Source organism: Ambystoma mexicanum, chromosome 11, assembly GCF_040938575.1.
Source record: "Ambystoma mexicanum isolate Mex_15411 chromosome 11, UKY_AmexF1_1, whole genome shotgun sequence".
NCBI lineage: Eukaryota > Metazoa > Chordata > Amphibia > Caudata > Ambystomatidae > Ambystoma > Ambystoma mexicanum.
In genome coordinates, this window is record NC_090934.1 from 403,926,907 (window position 1) to 403,949,476 (window position 22,570).

Here is a 22,570-nt window from a genome sequence, read left to right on the forward strand (position 1 = left end):
AGGAACGCGTAAGGTGGCTCTGGGTCTCCCCTTGATGAGCGAATTCACAGAGGGGCCGGCTAAGCCAGCCCACCTAGCCTCATCCAAGCAGCTCACCAAGGAGTGTAGACCAGCCAATCAGTGCTAACCAGAAAAACCACAAAACACTGAGACACACTCATTCCGGATGTTGATTTGGAAGTCTCTCTCTACTGCAGTTTCAATTTAAACCCAAGCGAAGGCTACCTTTATCGGCTCAGGAGGAGCGCGGTCTCCAAGCAGCAATTTTGCCAGTCTCTCATCGCCCACTCAAACAAAGAAAGGCTACAAAACAAAATGGCTAGGGGTAGAATTTAGAAAAATAAATGAGTGCCGAAATGGCTGCAATATAGCAATATTTGGCTAACTATGTCCTTAAAATGCCTATAAACTTATTATAACCAAAACGAAAATACAACTGCCAACAGCCTACTTTCTCCCAGACACACCTTAAGGGTAAAAGAATCACACAGACCAAAAAGCGGTGCGTAAAACACCCTTTCCGTGGTAGCCATATTGCTACTACAGGGCACAACACAAATACGAGTTTGTGATGGGGATCTTCAGTAGAAAAGAAAATCAGAAATAAAATAAAAGCCAGCAAAAGTTTAGGGGACTGAAATTCTAGCCCGATAATATAAAAATCGAATAAAGGCAATGGAATGGAAATTATGCCCTAGCACACATCCTAGTTATGTCAGGGTGCAGAAGGAAGGAAGAGACACAAACGTGGCATATGTTTGGCTATAAACCTTTACTAACCAATAAAAGGTTTGGAAAATGCATCTCTATCCCTAAATACTAGGAGGGGTTTCCCCTAAGGAAACTAAGGAATATGTCAGGATGTAAAAACAAAATATCTGTTACCGTTGTATCCCAAAACCCTACTTCTGCCCCCAGCACTAATAACCTAAATCAACTGTGTTGGGTTGGTTTCTTCCAAAGTAAAGTGTTCATGATAACTCTTGCCAACAGAACATTTCCCAATGTCTTGGGTGGTCTCAAAGACAAAAGAAATGTTCTACCAGGTAGAAAGAAGTACCAGATTTCTAGGAGTTTGCTCCTTTCCCCTGGATTCCTTCTGGTTATACTTTCCTTTTCTTTGGGTCCTAAAGACCCTGTATCTTCTCAGGTAAATGTCACTGTATTTTATATCTTCATAAGATTGCGAGTCCCAGACTCACAATTCTTTATAATACTGACTTGATGTATTTCCCTACCAAGCACGGGTTTCTCATCAAAACAGTCTCTCTTATCTTCAGGGTCCTCAACTCTCTTGTTCTCAATCTCTCATTTTGGTGAGAGTCCCAAACTGAGAAAGGATGAACATAATAGCTTGGTTCACACTTCTGCAAAGTATATGTCCAGCTTGGTTTACTTTCCTGCCAAGCATTTGTCCTTTCGTGGTTTAGAGGAGGTCCCAGACATGGCCTGCACCCATTCCCCTCATTTCGAGGTATCAGGAGCGTACTCGCCAAGGTATGTGACGTATGAAGAGCAAATGAACCTACAAAGAGCTGCACTGGGACTCTGCCCAGTATACATTAGGAGATCCATACCGGTTGAAGCACCCATAACCAGACAACCCTGGGAAGCACGGTACCCTATCAGACAGCCATACCAGCCGCTGATATGAAATGAGGTGATCATCTCTAATCCATCGATCAAAATAGTGCGATGTAAAACTGTAAACCCTGCTACGGTCACAGAGGGAGAACCTATACATGACTGTGCAAACTATGAGGAATTCTATGATGAGATCCCCAGGGTAAAGGAAAACGCCCTGGCAAGTGGAGAGATCGTCTTTATTGACGGGTCTTCAAGAATCGACCAAGAAGACGGACAAAGGTATACAGGCGTGGCTGTGGTAAAACACCTAACGAATGGGGAGTTTCGAGTACTCGTTAGTGCACGGATACCATCCCATTATTCGGCACATGCTGCAGAACTATTAGCATTGATACTCGCCATTGAGAATCATGCAGACCAGGAAGTAACGGTGTATAGTGACTCCGCCTATGTGACGTCCACAGTGCACGTAGGACTAGCGCACTGGAAAAGGAGGGGCTACCTCCAAGCAGATGGCACGCCAGTGCAACATGCAGCCTTATTGGACAGGCTGATAAAAGCACTACTGCTCCCAGTGGGCATAGCAGTCGTGAAATGTGCCGCTCATACCAAGGGGACAGATTTCATGTCACATGGAACCCATGAAGCGGACACGGAAGCCAAGCGTATGGCATCCAAGAGTGAAACAATCATGGACGTGGAGGTGGCACGTACCCATGAGCGGATGATGGTAGTGCGAGCCACACCAGAAGCCTATAGCAATATGGGGCAGACTCAGCTAATGGAGCTCCAGGGAGAGGCACCTCAGGAGGAGAGAAATCTGTGGAAGCGTCAAGGGTGTTCTTTAAACCCCTCTGATGGGTTGTGGCGGCAAGACAGCACTGGTAAACCAGTAATGCCTGTCGCCCTTCTAAAGGTAGCTTTTGTTACGCTCACCTGACTCCCACGGAGGCGCTGGCCAGGATCGTGCTGCTGTGACCTCTTCTAAGGTGTTGTGCGGGGCTCAGAAGATGGACTGGACCGCACTCCCAACTCCTGCTTGTCCGGCTTGAAAAAGTATCCTTCTTAGGGTCTTGAAGGGCAAGCTCTCCTTCCTGCTTCTGATGCAGGGGCGCGTTGGTATCCAGTTACTTCACTGGATTCTTGGTTTTTTGAGAACCAAACTTGCTTGGCTTCCAGGTAAGTTCCTTGAAAGGTTCCCCTTTTGTCCTTGCATCAATATGCTAATGTCAATGTCTTTTTCCCCATAGGGGCCGGGGTCCGGAAACGCCTGGATGCGGTGCGGACCCGAAATGAAGAGGGAATGACCCAACAGGTAAGTCTTAACATGGAGGTTTAGGTTTCCTCATTCCCTTCTCTCTCTCACCTTTGCTCTTGTCTTTTTCTCCCTAGGCGTGGAAGCGTGGCTGCGAATCCGGGTGATCGCTGCTGAACATGGAGGCGCCCTGTGAAGGTGAGTGGAATGCGGCGCTGCGGCGGTTGATGCGATGTGCTTTTAAATTAAGTGTCTTCCTTTGCAGGATCGTCGGCGAGCTGACTCCGGAATGCGGATCTTGCAGGTAAAGTCTTTTCCTTCTCCTATTCTCTCTTTCTCTTCCTTTGTAGGTGATCAGGATGCTGGCAGGCGTGGCAGAAGTCCGAATGCAGGAGCAAACACGGTGAGCGTCCAGCTGCAAGATGCAGAACAACGCGAAGCATGTGCTGCTCTTCGGGTGTGGTTTAAATAGCCTGTAAAGTAGTTCCAGGTATGTATCCTTCCACTCAGGAATGTATTCTTCCTCAGACCACACCCGAGTGATAAAGTAGTCCAAAAGATAAAGTAGTCCCATTCAGTCCTCAAGAGGGCCTGGATGTAGCAGCACGGTCTGCTTCAGGTAAGTGCACATTAAAACACTTACACACATGTCTTGCTTTATGAGCCTGGCGCCTAAGGCGCCAGGACTGGGGTCCAGAATGAGCCTGGCGCCAAAGGCGCCAGGACTGCGTCCAAAAGGCCCCAACTTGGGCCCGCTGAGACGTCCTTGGGGAAAATGATGTCTGCCTCTGTGGTTGCTGGGCTGGGCCTGGCTCCTTGGAGGTAGGCATCATGACAGCTTTAGAACAACTGCACTACCCCATCCACATGACAAAAGAAAATCTTGCTGCAACGCTCGCAGAAGACTGGTTCACACCGAATTTAGCCAAGCATGTTGCATTTTTCATGGTGAACTGCATTATCTGTAAGCAGTTCACCGCTGGGCACACATTAAAAGTAGCGAGAGGAATCATTCCCAGACTAAATGGACCATTCCAGCACTTGCATATCGACTACGTCGACATGATTCAAATGTACAATGGGTACAGGTATTTAATTGTGGTGGTGTGTCCATTCTCTAGATGGATAGAAGCAGGTCCCTGTACACACCCCGACGCTACCTGTGCTGCCAAGTTCCAACTGGGGTAGGTGTTCCCTAGATGGGGGGTGTGCGAAGTATTGAGATCAGATAACTGGGCTCACTTTGTAAATTCAGTTTTCGAACAGATTAGCTTGTTGCTTGATATAAAGCACAAGTTCTCGTTGGCGTATCATCCTGAGGGGAACGGGATATGTGAACGGATCAACAGCTTGCTTAAGGAGAGGATAGCTAAGTTGAAGCTCACACTAAAGAAGGGATGGCTGCACTGTCTACCATTGGCATTGTATGCACTTCGGAACCAACCAGGATCCGACCATCATCTCACGCCGCACGAAATGGTCACTGGCAGAAGGATGAGGACCCCTCTTGCCCCCCCCGAGATAGAGCTAGATGTGATGCCCAGCCTACTAGGGAGGTTCTGGGAACAGAGGTGCAAGACTATCTAGACTGTATGACATCCAGTACCTCATTACAGGCCAGCTGCAGCGATGGCGAAAAGGGGACGGTGCAGCACGAAACAAAACAGGAAGTGCTGAAGCAGGCGCAGCTCAAATCCTTTGTGCGCCCCTCGTCTTCCCTTGTGATGTAGTATTGGTGAGAAACCACGCAAGAAAAAGGTGGGATGAGCCAAGATTTAATGGCCCCTTTATCGTAGAGGACTGCACCCCGTCCGCTGTCAAGCTCCAGGGCAGAAAAGCATGGATCTTTCTAAATGACATTAAACCCTATGCAGAAGAGAGCCCTCCAGCTACATCTAACTGCGAAGAATCTACAGACAACAGGGAAGAACCTCAGCACGTGCAGACAAGATCCATGGTGAGGAAGAAGGACGCATGAGCAGCAAAACAAACGGCAAAAGGATCCAGTAACATTGTGGCTTTCAAAACAAGACATTTTCTCAAACGAAGTGAAGAATGATAAAAGGACAATAATATGGACATTCTGTGCAGAGCAAATGAAGAGAATCGCACATCCAAAGCTGCAGTAACGCTACTCATATGAACGTAAAGCCACACAAAGCATTGGAAAAGCCCTAAGACTTGGACAAGCGGAAAAGAAGACATTTCTGAGAACCAAAAACAGTATCCTGAAGCAATCAGTATTGAGACTTTGTTCACAGAACTTATGGTACATTCCGGCAGAAGTCTCAAGTGGGATGTGCTAACCTATTTCCAACTCGTGGTGCTATCATACCCATCACTCATAGGGAGAGGAGCCAGTGTCACAGACTTTATCCAAGATCCGGCCAACAAGAAAATAATCTGGCAAATACTGACTGTCATCACGGAAGCCTACTGCCCGAGTACAGTGAGAAGGACACAAATGCATCCACCGCCAATAGACATTGATGAACTCACGTTTAAGTTGTTCCTCCAAATAGTCGAGAAGTGCCCAGGGCTCGTTGGGAGAACAACTGACACACACATTTATATCAGAGATCCAAGGAACCTAGCTCAACTGAGTCAGCTGTGGACTAAATTAAATCATTTGGTGGTAATCCACGCGACGGGAAGGTGCAAAGACTGTGCGAATCAAAAGAAAAGCTTGTGATCAGGACACAGCCAAACAGGACAAATGTCCCTATCACCCGAGGACATCCTACAGGTGCAGAACGTTCTGTTTAGGTTAGTCACAGACTATCCAGAAATGGTAGGAAGGCCTGCAGATGTTGACGTCATCACCTTCCTTCGAGATCCGGCCAACGAACCACACATGGGCACACTTCTCCATGGTATAATGCTCCAAGTGGAGCTGTCCAACTTCCAGCGAGAATTCCTAAGGAGATTCCAATAAACTTCCTGCCGAGGACAGATCGAGAAGAGCAGAAATAAGGATTACGACATCATTGATCCTAGTTATTTTTATTTTTATTCTATTTTTCTTATTATCCTTTTCGTCATCCTTCCGCCGTGGAGCAGATCGAGGAGAGAGACACTGTTCTTTAACTTGTCGCCGAGAGACAGAGTGAAAGGAGTGAACACAAGAACTTCACCATCTTATTTTCCTTTTCCTTCATTTTTCTCATTTTTTCCTATTTTTTCATATGTTCACTTTTATTTTTATTTTTGTTTTTATTTTTACATTTTATTTTTGTCCAGTGGAAATGACACAAGTGTCTGAACAGACCCGTGAATGAACAAAGGCAGCTGTCGAAGATAACGCGCCAGTGCGACTAACTACGAAAATGAATGGAATAGACACAGAGAGCAGACAATGTTACAACGTGAGGAAACAGTGCTACGAGACAAGATCGAAGCAAGCGTCCTGTTAAACGTGTGTAAATAGGCTTGAAACGCAAGATGCTAAGAAATCGATATTGCTTGCAATGCTTAAGTAGAAGATAGAGCGGCATGCGCCAACCATATACCAATAAGGCACATTATACAAGTGCGACTCCATTTTGTAAAAGCAGAAAGGTACCCAGGCGGCCAGAGGCCTGACAGGCCAAGTTTCGAAACCCAGCCAAAGGCAAGAGAAGGAGCGGAATCGAAACTCAACAAAGAGCGGCTCATGCCTAGAAAATCGAGGTCAAACAGAGAAGTGGAGGAGAGCGTCAGCTCACAAGACTCCAACTTCAGAGCATATCAGCCTGCCTCATGAAGGTCAAGATAAGGGGGGCCCATGCAGGTGGCTAGGCTGACACAGAATTAAATGCACTAAAAGCTGGAAACTGAAGCAGATTCATGGTGAACTAACACGTGACCAGCCAGGCGTGAAGAAGTACCATCGCCTGATGTCATCCAGGACCCGAGGATGCCATAACCTTTCCCAATAAGAGACTACAGTTTCGAGGCCATCCTTAGCCAACTAATTGACACATCGCCCTAAAACACTGATTGATGGAAGGGTGGCAGGGTGAAACTTGGAACACCAGGCACAGGAGTGTCCATTCTGTATGCTGCTAATTAAAAGTGGAAATTTATGTCTAGGGGTGTAACCTGCCCAATCACAATGGACCAAGTTATCTGGAGTCCTATAGATGTTGTAACCAATAGGACGTCGTAGTTGTAGTGACGCCTATCACGCGTGATGTAGAGGGATGGGCGTAGATGCCCACCCGATAAGAGTTATCCAATCTGCATGCCCTATTATCATATACAGATAGAACACCTATACTTAAATTACCTTTCCTAACCAATTATATTGCATGATGATTTTTATAGAAATTAGACGTCAGTGATGATGTTTTTTGCCTATAAGAAGTGCTGTCCGACTGAAGTTCAAGGAAGTCGGAACAAGACAGGTGATCGCAATGCTGTTGATTTCCATGTGTTTCTCTGTTTGATGTACTTGTCATTAAACGGACTTCCCTTTGCCAACTTACTGAGTCCTCATTATTGAGTCGTGTTGGAGAAGTGAATCCTGCACCCTCTGTCCTCACATGGTGCAGCTATCTTGTCTTACAAGTTCTGGAGGGTGAGCGCTGACCTATGGGCCCATCAGTAACTTCCTCTCCTCCTGAACAGTGGACAGTCATATCTTGGGGTCCCAGACTCTTTTATTCTTTGGCTTTCATATAGGTGCAGGTTTCAGACTCGCACTGTGCTCTTGCAATAGCTTGATTTACTCTCCTGCAAGGCATGTGCTCCCTTCTGTAGCGTATCTGCTTTATTCAGGGTTTTAGACCCCATTTCCCTCTTATTCTTATGTGGGTGCGGGTCCCAGACTCACACTTTATGGATGCAATAGCTTGGTTTACTATCTTGCCAAGCATTTTTCCCCTTTTGCACTCTCTCAGCTTCTCCCGGCATCCCAGACCCTCTCACTCGCTTGTTCCTGTTGCTCCCAGACCTCCAGGCTCCTCTGCATCTTCAGCTCCAGTTGGCAGTGTCTGCGCCGATCAGTTTCACTTTGGTGTCTCATTGACGGCCACTCCGCCAGTAATTTCTAGCTTTGTGGGTCAGGGCTTCAACTACTGGCAGGTTCCCAGGCTTCAGGACGCCCAGAGGTTCTTTTGGGCAGTGTACAAAGGAGTTCCTCCTCCTTTACCTGCTTCCATGGTCCCACTCAGCTCTGTACACAGAGTCTCCTGCTTCGGTTCCCGGTACACAGGGTCAGTGTCTGCCCAGTTTCCTCACTCAAGGACTACTCCCCCATCTTGTTTTCCCTCTACCTTTTTGTATTTATTTGGACCAGTTGAAAATGGTGAAAGACTAGACTGTTCATTCCAGTTCTCTGGAGTAACCATCATACTCCCGATCCTCTTCTTCGTCACAGCAGTTATAGTAGGGCTACATGGGAAGCATTTGATCTTTCCAGAATTGTTAGTCAGCTATATCATATTAAGTGATATAGCCTTACAATAACAGATATTAGCACTGCCTGGAGAAAGTGAGGGAGAACTTGAATTTCAGAAGGAGAGATGGGCCACTAAGGCATGGGGATACCACGTTCTCTGGGAATGATAGTCCCTAATCCCAAAAGAGGCTTCCTATCCCATGTAATCCTCCCATGATGCACCACCCCCAGGGGGACTATTGTACTGTGGATGCACCGCCCTGGGCCCATGGGAAAAGTCTCCCCCTAGAGGAGAAGGGACAACATCCTAAGATTCGGTACATTAAACACTAGCTAAACACGGCCTAAGGCAAATTCAGGTGTATATAGCCTACTGAAGCATCAGAATACACAGTCTACTGCTACAAAAGCCATACATAGCCTATTGTAGAACACTCTATGTACATTCAATAACACATCAGCCACACACAGCGTGTGGGTACGTCAGCCCCACACAGACTGCTGCGACACAAGGTGTACACGACCAGCTGTAATCCAGTTTCACACATCCTGCTGCCACACATAGTGCACAAAGCCAAGTAAGACACTAGATGCACAAGGCCTGATGCAACACATGACCTTCTGCAATAGCACAAAAAAAACACCTTGGAAGGTACTCTTATTTACTTCTACCTACCCCATCAAATTTAATTTTTCTCTACTTCACATACACATTCTGGGTGTACACTAAGCCTTTTTTATAGAAAAATATAAAAAAATTGTTTATGAAACACATTTCTCAAATATCAACACAATACATGTACCACAGTTTTGTCACACTGAAAGATCGCTAGGACCATGATATTCTCTTTTACTCAATTTGTAATCACATAACACATTTCATTAGAATTCTGGGGTTAGCAATAGCAGCCATAGATGTAATGTTGTAATATCAACCACACACTTCCTGCAGCAAAACCAGCTGCATACTTAGTGTTGTACTCAACAATGCAAAGACTACATTTTGACAGTATCATATTGTGAGGGGACATGTGGGTGACAGCGAAGAGCTGGAAATGATAGGAGGGTAGTGAGAGCAGTGATGGGTGGCCTGGGACTGGAAGTCAATCCAATAATGGAAGAGCTGCATCATGGGGGGATCTGAGTGCCACAAGAGAAATGTTCCACTTGCGACAAATCCCAGGGTATCCTCATTGCTTCACTGCTTCCATAGGGGGAGCTCCTTCCTATGAGGCCAGGGAAGTGAGGCTGCTACCCGATAGTCTCCATGGGGGTGTGTTAGTCTAGAAAATACCCTACCATAGCATAGACGGTATATTATGTTGGCCGAAAACCAACCGCATCATATGCCTAGCATTGCCAGTACAGAATCGTCAGCATAACCATAGAGCGTCCATTTTGTACCAACAGAATTCGCCATTTTGCAATTTTGCTTTCTCTTGCTTTTCTGTTCAAAAACTTTGCTAAAATTGATTCTATTTCGTTCTGCCCATGCACAGAGCAAGGCCACAAGTTACATGCTGAAAGACTAGCCCAGACAGAAATACACAGTTTTCCTCCCTCACAAGTCCTTGAAAGGAAGCAGGAAGGCATTTAATCACCAAGCAGGTGCCAGCTGGTCTCGCTGAAAAGACAGAAACTGTAGAAATAGACAGTTAATGGCTTGAATTATACTCTCTTTCACCGCCCCCCTTTTCTGGGCCTCTTTAGATCGAGCCGACCTCTAGCTCACAAATAGAACCCAAGAGATAGCAGGTCTCAGAATGTGTCTCTCCTACGAACACAGCTCGCTTGCAGAACAAGAGCATTATGTTCTCTGTAACAAAGAATAGTGTCTGCGCCTTCGCAGATTTCAACTGTTGCTGAATAAATGTCTTAGAAGGTGTCATTCTCGTTATAATTGTCATTCACCGAACCTTTGCTGGGGAAGATACATTATGGGCTGTTTTTGATGTGACACTAATTGATAATATGATGGTCTTTTTGTATATATGTGACTGTTGTAGAATGTTCGCTGTCTTGCGTCTCACGAGGTCTGGATAACACACATTGCGGGACGTGAGATCTGGTCGGCCGAATGAGACTATTTGCTTTGCAATAAACCCTAGATTTTGGGAATTGAACCTCGTGTCTGGCGTATCAGTTCGTGTATGGTGATTGTGCCTTGTTTCCATGTGCGAGGGTCCCCAGGGGCCCATCAGGTGGTACTGAGTGGGTGGATGTCATGGGAGGGGAAACTCCCTGTGGCACCAGTGACGACTATTTTAGGAGAACACGGTATCCCTGCCAATCACCTGACCCTAGACCCCCTTCCTACACCCTTAAGAACAACCCCTTCCCTATTGGGGTCATGAGTTATTGTCACCTCATAATTTTCCTAGAAAGCACTGGGGCTATGAAGGGTTCTATGTGATATGACCGCATTTTGAAACTCAAACACCAAAAAGACCGATTTATTTTGGTCGTTTTTGGTGTTATTTTCAAAATGCTGTAGTATTACGTTGGGCTCCAACCCTCGGTTTTTAAGGTATTCTGGGGGTTTCACACCCTGAGCACCCCTTTTACACCCATCCCCCCTCATGCACCAAACCACACTTTCCTGTCACACTCCCACTATTCTTTAAAAAAAAATTAAAAACATGTGTTAACTCGCGCCCCGCCCCTCCCATTCCCACTACATATATTCACACACCTCTCCCTCACATACACGTACACACATGCACACACCAAAACACTTACCTTGCTTCCACGCACTCATCTGCATCCCATGCTGCAGCTGTCATTCACAAAATGGCCGCGCATCGAGATGAGGACAGCGTCAACAGAGCAAGGTAACTGGGGGTGGGCGGTTGGATGGAGGAGGTGAGTGAAGATAGAGTTTTAGTGGGTGAGAGGGGTTTTAGGATCGATTTAGAAAGAACAAATTATCGATTTTATTTGGTCTGGTGAAAACTATTTCTTCACCTAAGACCCTATGAAGAGCACAACCGACCCAAGGGAGATCAAGGGTAAAAGTACTAAGGTGAAGAAGAACTCCATTGACTCGAAGGGGAACATGCAGATTAAAAGTACTGAGATGAGGAGGAGGTGCAGAACCATGAAGAGTATTCCTAGGAACCATAATGAGTAATTTAGTTGTTGCCAGCTGCTCATTGGTCAATGTCGAGTAGAAAGGAAAAGAGAGTCGGGAAGCAGTTGTCTATTCCTCCCTGGAGAAGCTGCAGGAGGCAGCACGGTGCAGGACGGTGGAAGGAAGTAGTTCAGGACGCCAAGAGGGGTGCTGGAAGGACCACGGCCAGTTCAGAGTGGAAGGGCCAGGAGGCGAGTTGGCAAAGAGAAGCTCCCAATGTTCCTGAAGTCTGGGAAGCATGTGAAGGGAAGACTGCGTTGCCCAGAGGATAATTGAGACTGCAGTGTTCCCGGGCGGACCAGAGCCTACTACAAGGCTTCCTAGAGTTAGTGGGGCCACTCGGGCTGGTTGGTGGGAAACTAGGGAAGTGCAGCCAGTATCTTCACAGTCACAGTACCTGACAGGGAAGTGAACCAGATCTGCCCGCAACAAGAGAAGCTCAAGGATCTGGGACCCACCAAATGAAAGTAACACAGGTAATTTTCCTTGTAGTGGACTTGGAAGGAAAGGGCCCCAAATATCCAAAGGCAAAGAAGAGGGGTCTGGGACCCACCACTATGTGCGAACAATCTTTATCATGGTGATACTTGGGAGGAAGGGGTCCCAAATGTCCAAAGGCAAAGAAGAGGGTTCTGGGGCCCCCCACTTTGTGAGAACAATACGAACCATCTTCCTCATGGTTGTACTTGGGATAAGAGGGCTCAAAGTAGCAGAGCATAAAAAAAGAGGGATCTGGAACCCACTCCCATGAGAAGAGAAACACAGAGCAATTTACTAAGCACCATACTTGACAGGGAAGTGAAACAAGATGTCCCAAATGGAAAGAGAGGGAAGCAGATGCCTGGGACATACAAGAGACTTGACAATTGGTAAGGAGAGCCCAGGGGAAGGCTGGTGTGATTTAAGGACACTGAAGAGGCCAAGAGAGGAGAGGCATCCCCTTGGCTTTGTCAGGCGGAGAGAAGCCATGGGAAGGGAGACGTTCCCCTGGCATTGGGAAATATGTTAAGACACCTGGCATTGTGAAGGATAAGAAGCCTGGCATTGTAAAATATGTTAAGAAGCCCAACATTGAGAATTTTGTCTTGCACCTTTTCGAGAGACTGAGAAAGGACAGGGAAAGGGAGACAATCCCCCTGGTGTAGAGAAAGGGAGACAATCCCCCTGGCATAGAGAACTTTGTGTTGTATCTCGGAGATCCCAAGTAAGACCGGGAAAAGGAAGATTTTCCATCTGGCATTGGGAACTTTATTTTGTAAAGCATACAATTCTGCAGAAAGGATTAGAAACCATCTTTGGTGTTAGTTGGAATAGTGAATAGTTTATTCTGGGATACTGAGTACTTCCAGAGAGAAACGTCTATGCCTGCTTAAGGGAGCCATTCATGCAGGCTGAAGGGAACTAGCCCCTTTCAAGATGTCCAGAAGAAGGGAGTCATTCTTTTGGACCAATCTCCTCCCTTTTCTGTTAGTTTACCTAAGAATTAGGTGTAAAGGACAGAGTGAGGTTTCTACACACACTGACATTGGACTTTTATGATTTCATACATCGAGACAAGACCCTTAGCATTTATTTTGATGCAGTTAAACCCCCTCTTAGAGTTAGGGATAGGTAGGTTTTCCTGCTGATTGTTTAACATGCCACCTGTGTCTCAGTGTCCTCACTCTGCACCCTTACACACTTCAAAGGAAATGAATCACAGGGCTTTTATTTAGATTTGCTACTAAACATACAGACTCTGCACTTACTGCCCACATGCTTAGGCAGTAAATATTCACAAGGCTAATTGGCCTTACGGCAGAATTTGTGGCAGTATTTGCCAGTGCTTAGCCATGTGACTTATTTATGGGAACCGGCACTTAGTGTCTCAGATTGTTTATCGTCATCTCACAACAAGCAACAGCAGTGTGGACTCAGCACATGCCTCTGCATTTTTTATTCATGAACCTAAAGAAGCCACCCTGGTGCTGCTATGCAAGTCATCCATTTTAAGATATAACAAGGAGCGAAAAGGGGACAGCACTAGGCGCTCATGCCGCCCAGGTCTGCACACTGCTCCAGTCAGCCAACATTACATTGGCGCAGCTCTTCTACTGCTTTAAGCGAAGGCACAGCAGCAGCAGGGTGGCTGGCTGTCTGAAGAACGAGGGTCAGCAAACTAGCCAAGTGGGTAGGCAGACATGCACATGCATATACTCTAGTGTCAGTGGAATGGCAGGTGTGTGATGCATATGGCACAGGTGGCGCATCTGCAGGTGGAGACATTCAGTGGGCACTTGCAGGTCCTTGTTATACTGGTGATCGCCCCTTTCTCTTCTGGAATGTAGCTAGCATGGGGTGTATTGATACGCATACACGTGCATTGCACAAACACACTGTGTCTTAAGCACATACTGGTATGTGACTAGGATAAGTGGCACACAGTTGCCTGTGCCATTACTGAGACAGAAGAACACCCAGCACAGCGAGGGCAAGAAAAAGTATGTCACCAGCTGGCCACACCACCAATTTCTGCAATGACCCCTCTCCTTTATACAGTGTAGTGGTCTACAAGCAGGGATTATAAATTGAATATCTCAATTGAAATGTCCTACAAGAATTTTACCCTCCAAATGACTATCCAGTGGTCACCCTCCAAAATATTTCTCCAGTCCAATCCCTTTTTACTGAAAGTTGAAATTGGGCCAGCATTTTATTTTTTTACAACTTAAAACGGATTGTAGGGGAAAGTTTGGAATTGAAAATGTTACGTACTTCCCTTGCACCTTACTGCATTATAATAGTGAGGAGATTCTGTAAACTGCCATGTTTAAACAACTGTGTCTTGCTTATGCAAGGTGAGGCTTTACGCTTTATTGTGCATGTTTTGCAATGAAGGCTCTTCGCCTAGAGTGTAACTATGATCGCCTTCATATCTCTCGCTTCTGACATCTTTCCCTTTTGACATATGCAAGCGTGTTTTAGGCTCCCGCTTTCGCAGTAAAAGCAGCATTAGAAGACAGAAGTCATCATACTCTAAGCGTTCTCGCCTGCCTCACAGCATGTGTGAATCTTTGAGGAGAATATTCACCATTTCTAAATGTATCACGCTATGCTGTCCTCCTTGATAAGACTATCTAACATGTAAGAACACAGTTGGTATCAAAGACTTGTATAGTGGGGCTTTGTTCCCTGCTAGCAACATTGTTTCAGTACAATTCCTTGCCCTGTCTGGACCTCCCCTTCCATTGAAATGCATGTCTTCGTTTGGGTATAGGCAAACGGTGCACAGAGGGAGGTGGTTCTCACTTGCACAGAAGTCTCGTTCTGCCATTGATTTGTTTTTGTCCTGCGTTTGCTTTTACTAATAAATTGTTCACCAATCCACCGAATAGTGAGTTGTTATTTTTCCACCACGTGATCAATGCATATTCTCTGGGCATCTTTCTGTGAGACATGCTGGCTCTATTCATTTTCTTTAGACCAAGCAATACTAGCATCCTAGATAAAGGCATGCACACTCTGCTGGACTTCCTGATATACAAATCCAGGGACACCTCACCCCCAATATGCATACGCTGGACAGTTCCCTGAGTAGCATACACACCAATTGACATGATCTTGTCAACATGAACACTCTGATAAATATCCTGCCCAAAATAGTGCATCTTGTTACATTCTACTGCCCTGTAAGTGTAATGTGGTGCAGCATGCATTCAAGACAAACATTTTACCCAAATTAATTCTAGTCCCACATAAACTCAATTAAGGTCATAGACTGCCAGTTTCTTTCTTGTCTGTCCAACGGTTCTTATCAATTCTGCCTACATGTCATTTCCCCACACTTATTTTTTTTTACCTAAATGGTATCTCTCATTTCTCCCCAGTGTTCCATTCTTCTTTCTTCTTTAGTGATCCATTTCTCTCGTTAGCAATGTACAGTAGTCGCTTATTTTCCCTTCTCTTCAAACCCTCTCCCTTTCAAAGCTCCTTCTTTTACCCTGCGTGTTACAGATTTGTTTTTTCTCCCTCATCAACTTCCGGTTCCCCATTCTTTCGCACTAGTTCCTATTGCTTTTTTCCTCATAGCACTTACTTCCATCCTCGCACCTCTTTCCCCAGCGTCTTTCAAACCCTTTAGCTTTTCCTTCGTCCTCTCTGCGAAGTCTCTATATCTTATCTTCCCTTCTCTCACCTCGCTGTCCTTCCTCTCTTGATCTGCCTCTTCCCCTTGCTCTCTTCTTCAGTGTCTCACTTTCACCTCATCCTATCTCCATTGTGCCCTTTCCTCGCTTCTTTCCAGTGCGCACTTCTCTCTGCTCTCATTCCCATAGACTCCTCCCATCCCCATAGTAGCTTCTTGGTGCTCTCTGTTCATTCTCCTGCGCCACTGCACTCTTCTACCCACTGGTGGCAACAGTGCTCTGCTTCTCGGTAGAATGCACCGGACCCCCTGTTCCAGTGCTGAAAAAGGCAATGGGGCAAGATTACTGGCGGCAGGGTCCGCAGGATCTCAGCAAAGACAGCCTGTCAATGTTCTAGAGGGAAGGATGGTAGAAGATGCCTGATGAAGAGAGCCAAGTGTGGTAGGAGCAGCTGCGTGAAGCTTAAGAGCAGGGAGGACCTTACGTGAAGGGATGGAAGATTGCTGCCTTCAGGGCTGGCTGAAGATGTGCTGGGGCTAATTTCAAAATTATGACTGGGGACACCTTTGCATTAGCAGAGAATAAAACACACCTTCATATGCCAACAACAGGCCTCCTAGATCAGCATAATGCTAAGAAAGTGTCTTCCTCATGTGCACTCCCAGAGCTCAGTTTATGCCTGGATTCCATAACAATCCTAGGTCAAGCAGACAGGGGGTGTTTGCCATGCAGATTAAGAAGATACATGTGTATCACACCTCTGCTCAACAAAAGCGGGAGAAGCAGAACCCCCTAAAGGAGCACTTAAGAAGAACAACCCATCAAAGGTCCGGGATTCTGTTTCAGTTTAAAACATTGAATTGTCCTAATGCCTGCACAGGGTGAGCAGTAGAAATCTGGAGCATGGGCAGCCAATGAAGTTGAGGCATGTATCATGGATGCTCACATGCTTCTATGTCTTGAGTTATTGACTTTCTGGAATATGCAACACCACAGGGGTGCATTAAGGCTTGTGAGCGTCGGTGACTAGATGTTTGACATGTGCTAGGTCTACATTTATTGACTTCCGCCCTGCACGTGTCCCAAAAAAGATTGCAGACCAGAGTGACATTTTAAAATTATTTCATTTATTAATGGGCAATTATGACCATTGACTTCATGGTGTATGTTTAATGTTTCGCTGAAACGGTGTGCTCAATACATCTCAATGAATAAACTCAAGACGAAATTTGTCTCACGTGAGTAGCTCTCTCGACACATCAGATGTGTGCAGAGGACCCCCCTCTCCCCACCACTCCCTCTCAAACTCCAACACAGTTTGGTGAGAACATGAAATTGTCATTAAAATGCACTGGACTGCAGGGATAGTTTGGAGGATACCTGCGTTTTTTGACTAAACATGAGTGTTGGATACGCAAAAGAGGGACACGTAAGACAGAGTGCGCTATGCAAGATGGAGTAGTAAAAAACTACAAACTCGACGGAAGATTTGAGGAACATGAGAAATATGCCTACTACTGGAGTCTGACAGTGCATTGTAAAGTGAGCATAAATGCTGGCATGATGGAAAGGTATATTTTTCTGTGCCAAGAGGGCATTGAGGGAAATGTTTTCCTCATCACTAGGAAATACCATCTTACAAATTAAATTCTGCAAGCCAATCCAACTGCAGCGCCGGTGTGCACTCTATTGTCTAGTCATGGCTGTGCGGACATAGTTATCATCGGTCTTCCCTTACTATGACTGGTAGGTTATGCAGCTGGGTGCGTATTAGACACAAAAAGATTTTCAAAGCATATAGTATGCATTATTAATATAATGACCGTACCATCACGGTCTGCTGTACCTATTAATAGCATGTAGGAGAGGAGAGCAGCAGTTACAATGAAACTGTGGGTTTTTGCATGGGAGTCTTGGATTTATAGTCCATGCCTTTTTCTACATTTTAAACAGGATTTAATACGGTATTGTCTAGGAAGGCCCAAAGAATGTACGGCATGTGTATACTGCAATGTATCTACCAGAAGAGACAGGTTCACTGCACACACCTCTTCCGAGCATCCCGGGGACACTACGAAAGGGATGAAGGTTGGATAGTTTTTATTTCAACAGTCCATCAAATTTACCTATTAGAGTGACTGGACAGAAGCAAACGGGGGTCTTATTTATTCTAGAATCAGAGATGACTTAGACGAGGAAAATGGGCGCATAGAGTGGGAAAGGTCGCTTTGCAGCAGTTTGTGACAGTGGGATTAGATCAAAACAATAGACATCATTGGCCCCGAGATGGATCGTATTTCTTCCTCATACAATCCAAGAGTCCATGTTCCATTAAGCCAAAGGTGTGACGATTACCTGGTGTTAAATCCAGTAACGATAAGGTTATGGGGTGGGGAGAAAAAGGGAACCATGAACAGTAACATCCCATTTACATAGTAATGATCAGGACCCAAAATGGCACTAGTCCCCCTGGAATGTGGACATACACTTAATACAGTGCAGAGGGAATAAAGGGGGTTAACACTTAACCAACAATACACAAGGGCCTCCAAAAAGTCAGAATAGGCTCACACTTATCATACACTCATTACAGCACTAGAAAAGGATTGTTATAATACAATTTTAAAGCAGGGTGCAGTGCAGTGATTTAATATGTTTAAATCCGAATAAAATCCTAGGCGCATGCAAACATTCTAGTCTTTTGTAGAAAACTCACTGGACGTAAGAGGGACCCATGAAAAATTGCAAAGGTCTGGCGATTACCTTGCAAAGTCATTTTAGGAAGAGTTTTGAAGTTATAGAAAGTTCCCCGTAGGTTTAAACAGAACAAATCCAATAGATGACACAGTTATCGGGAAAATGCAATTAAGTGTCTGCTCTAGCCCACATGTGTGAGGAAAGGAACAATTAACTCAAAAAAGGAAAACACAGCAAAGTTGGGTTGTGCGGGGGACTTTAGTAAAAGTTCACAAAAATAAGTTCAGATATCCAGAAAACCAACAAGAAAAAGCAAAATGTTTAAGTGCCTCATAAAATGAGAGAGCTGAACACCCCAACATGGTGTATTATTCCCCCTCCAAGACTTTAAGCAGGACTAAGCAATCCCTTTTAGGGTAGGCCACAGGATGGAAGTTGGTTAAACTGCACTGTAGGGTTCTTCTGTTATGTTATGTTATTTTATTTGTAAGGCGCCAAAGCCTGAAGGCGTCCAGGCACCATAAAGAGGGAAGAAAAACAAAGCCCTATCTAATAAAAGCTGTTAACGAAGTCAGGATTACAAAAACAGAAAAGATCGGCTGTGTTGCGCAAGGATTCAGGCAGGGCATTCCAGTCCCGTGCGGTTTGTGCATGGAAAGCGCGACCATTTCCACATGCTCTATTGACTCGGTCTACTTGTAGAAAACAGGCCTTAGCTGATCGAAGGGTTCTACTAGGTATATATAGTCTCAACCTGTTCTTAACGTATAGACACACTTGTGACAGGTGGTCAGTAGCTTAAACTGTACTCTAGTCGAGAGGGTCAGAGTAACTTTTTGTACTTGCTGTTGAGGTTCAGTCTCTACGGACTATAGGACCTACAACAGCCATTTGGAATTTTCTGCCATCTAGGAGAACATGTCTGTTTCAAAAGACCATCAGGGGATTTTCTTCACTTGAACCAGTAGTCTTGTTTTTAACAGTGCCCTCAATAGAGAATCCTACCTCACCAATCAAGTCTATGAGGGTGTTTCAACCTCATAGAACTGGCCTATGCTCCAAATGGACCCCCAACTACAGCAATTGTTTCAACAACCACCTACCTTTGCCTACAGGAACAGTAAAGCACTGCGTAGCAGCCTGGTGAGAGCAGAGATTTCAACTGTACCCACACGTAAAACTAAATTTAAGAGGACATCACCCTGCCAGAACTGTGAGCATTGTGGGAACATAATACTAGGCAACACTATCACACATCCACACTCCGGTAAACCTATTTGGCTCAAACACTGATGCACTTGTGATTCTACCAATGTAATTTATGGACTCAAATCCCAATGTGGTTACTGCTATGTGGGTATGACAGCGAGAAAGGCTAAAATGAGGTGGACAGACCACAAGTCAAACATCTGCACCAAAAAGATGAAATCACCTGTAGCCATGCACTTTGTCGAGACTAGACATACTGTTGCTCAATTGAAATGTGTCATTCTGGAACAGATAAAACTAGGTAACAGAGAGGGAGGCATCCAAAAACGATTGTTACAAAGAGAGATTCTATGGGTTGATCTTTTTGACTCATTCAGCTCGAGAGGCATGAACTGTGACTTTGATCTACTGGTGAGTTAGGCTTTGCCGATTGATAGGTCTGGTTTAGAGTTACTCGACGTGGACATTAGATTGTGAGTGGGATTTGTTACTGAAGACTGGGGTGTAGAGACTGTGAGCGGACTAATACCAGAGAGTCTACTTGACTTGTTGCTTGCTTTCTATAGTTAGCATTTAGATCCCAGGTGTCCCCTCGAGAGTGGGGTACGGAGATCATATCCCTGGACACTGGTCTTTGTACTGATTATATAACACTAAGAGGCAGGCTATGGTGAATGTCCTATAGCCGTATCCTACACAACTCACTGACCCACAGCAGGAGTGGGGCACCCCACAGACCTTTTTCCGTGACCATGCCCAACTGCCTGCCCACCGAACTTCACTTTTGACATTTTAATTTCTCCGTCTAGTGTTTACTTAACATTAGCCCTTAATGAGTTTCTGCCCAACAGCAGGACTGGGGCACCACGCAGAACCTAATCTGCGACATTGCCCACGGCCTGCTCATCATTATCTCACATTATCCTACCGGCTAGTCTATTAGAGGACACTGACCCACAGGAGTACACACATATGGTGGGTCAGTGTTGAAACTAAACACTCTGGTGACCTCTGAGTCACCCATTACACATTGGGCTATAATCCCTCAATGCATTTTATTTGCATCAGAGAGGCAGGACATCTGGCAGAACATGTTTCTGCCATTTGAACGCTCGCCCTGAAATTTTTGAACTTTTTGAATGTTTTAATTTGTTTATTTCTTCATTTTCCCATCCCTTTTCAATTACGTTGCTTATAAATGGCCAACACAATTGAATACTTATCCACTCTATGATCGAGAACCTTGGTATAGCCTAACTTAGGTGTTTTTGCTATTTTCTCTCTCCTCACGACAATGGACACCGTGTCCCACACCAAGATGGTGGTCATGCAACGTGGCATCGATTTGCACGCGCACAGGTGCCATGGCGACAATATACACAGAAAGGGATTGGATCGCGCGTCTCCCAGACGGTCGGCTCTGATGCCCCGCTGTGTCCCTAAGGTAAGCGCTTTACAATACTAACGGCATTTCACATGCCCTTATGATCATGTCCGCATCGTATGCAGGCCAGACCTTGCGAAATTTGTTTAGATAAGAAACGCAGACATACGAGCACTGAACTGCAATTGCAGCCAGTCAGATGCTCACATAGACCCATTCAAGGTACAGTACGCCCATAATTGCAAGGCTAATACAGACACCGTTACCACGCTAATGGGGACATTGACCTAAAACCTTTAGGTTAATCCTTTGACTTTACCACTTCAGAAGTTGAGAGTCGCATATATTCCCCTTATGGGAATCATGAATATCTATTCTATATGCTTTTTCAATCATACTGCCTGCACCGTATTCAGGCCATCTCACGGGTAGCTTTGCATGCAAATGATAAAATAAGCAATTTTTCTGAAATAAGCAACGTAGTCATACGAGCACTGTGTTGCAATCTGACAGATGCTCCTATAGACTATTATCAGGTTAATATGGACACCTTTCCCACACTAAAGGGGACATTTTCCTCTTTTGAAACCTAGGCTAATTCTTTCACTCTACCTCTTGGGAGTTACGTAATTCCTCTTTTGTGAATATCGATTTGTACATCTGTATCTTTTCTTTATTCTCACTAGAGAACACAGTGCTTCTATGATCGTACTGTTGACATTACCCGGCTGCTGTTGCTTCTACCATCACAGCTGGGTGAGTTTCCTTCTTACCCCTCTGGGGCCTTACACACACTAATATGATATAACAGTATACTTTTAGCTAAAATATTGAGACTTATGCAGAGATGTTTTCTCTAACAGGTAGGACTCTACCTCACCCACAACCAAAAGGGTTTGAAGGTTAGTACCACAAACTATGTATATGTACATTTTTTAGCGCTACCCAACAGAACAGTTTGTACTCAGTTGTTCTACTTGTAACCCCTTAGGTGTCTACAAGCAGAGCAAGCTACACCACATAGGAACAAATAGCTCCCCAGCCCTGAAGATGGATCTTCAAGATTCAGAAAAGCGTCGGCAATTCTAAAATCTAAGATGAGCCTTTTTGGACATGTTTAGGATTCAGCGGCTTTAGGCCACTGTATAAATTTGTGTGAAAGTTGTAAACACATATTTCCACCTGATAAATGTTTTTTTGTTTTGATCTATTCTGAAACAATTTGTGTAATGAACACTGAAAATATATTTACAGAAGTGTTTGATATGTACTATCATTTTTCTACTTTGACTGCAAAAAAGATTCTTTTTAGTCACGAAAACTGGTGACACGCTATCTTGAATTCTTCAGCTACTTGAACAGTATTATTAAATGTCAACTAGTAAAATGATTTCTGATCTCTTTAATATCATCCAAAATATGATTTGCTAAATTGCTAATTAATTGAACTATTTACTGTACTGGTCTGCCTTGGACTCACCCAGTCTGGGTGCTCCATAATCAAGACCACTGAATTCTCTAGGACTATACGTCCTCCAAGGAGTGCATTATAGGGCCAAGGTTTGGCAACAACCGGTTTCGTTTTGTACAGTCTTCGCTTGTCTCAAGTGGCCTTGAGACGTTCTCCCTATTGCACCTGAAATCACTCTACCCGATCTCAAACCGATTTACTGAATCTTAAGTATCATTCCTGAACCTTGTTACTAGATAGTGCCTCCCACACCCACCAATACTTGGTTTTTCTACCTCACCAATGAAGTCTATGAGGGTTTTTCTAGGACAGTGAAAATGACACCAACGAGGG

At 45.0% G+C, this 22,570-nt stretch overlaps 1 protein-coding gene across 3 annotated transcripts in view; it reads right to left on the reverse strand.

Moving 5' to 3' along the window:
* Positions 1–22,570, reverse strand: part of CSTPP1 (centriolar satellite-associated tubulin polyglutamylase complex regulator 1) — a 1,657,587-nt gene that overhangs the window by 840,422 nt on the left and 794,595 nt on the right. The gene's annotated exons all lie outside the window — the stretch shown is intronic.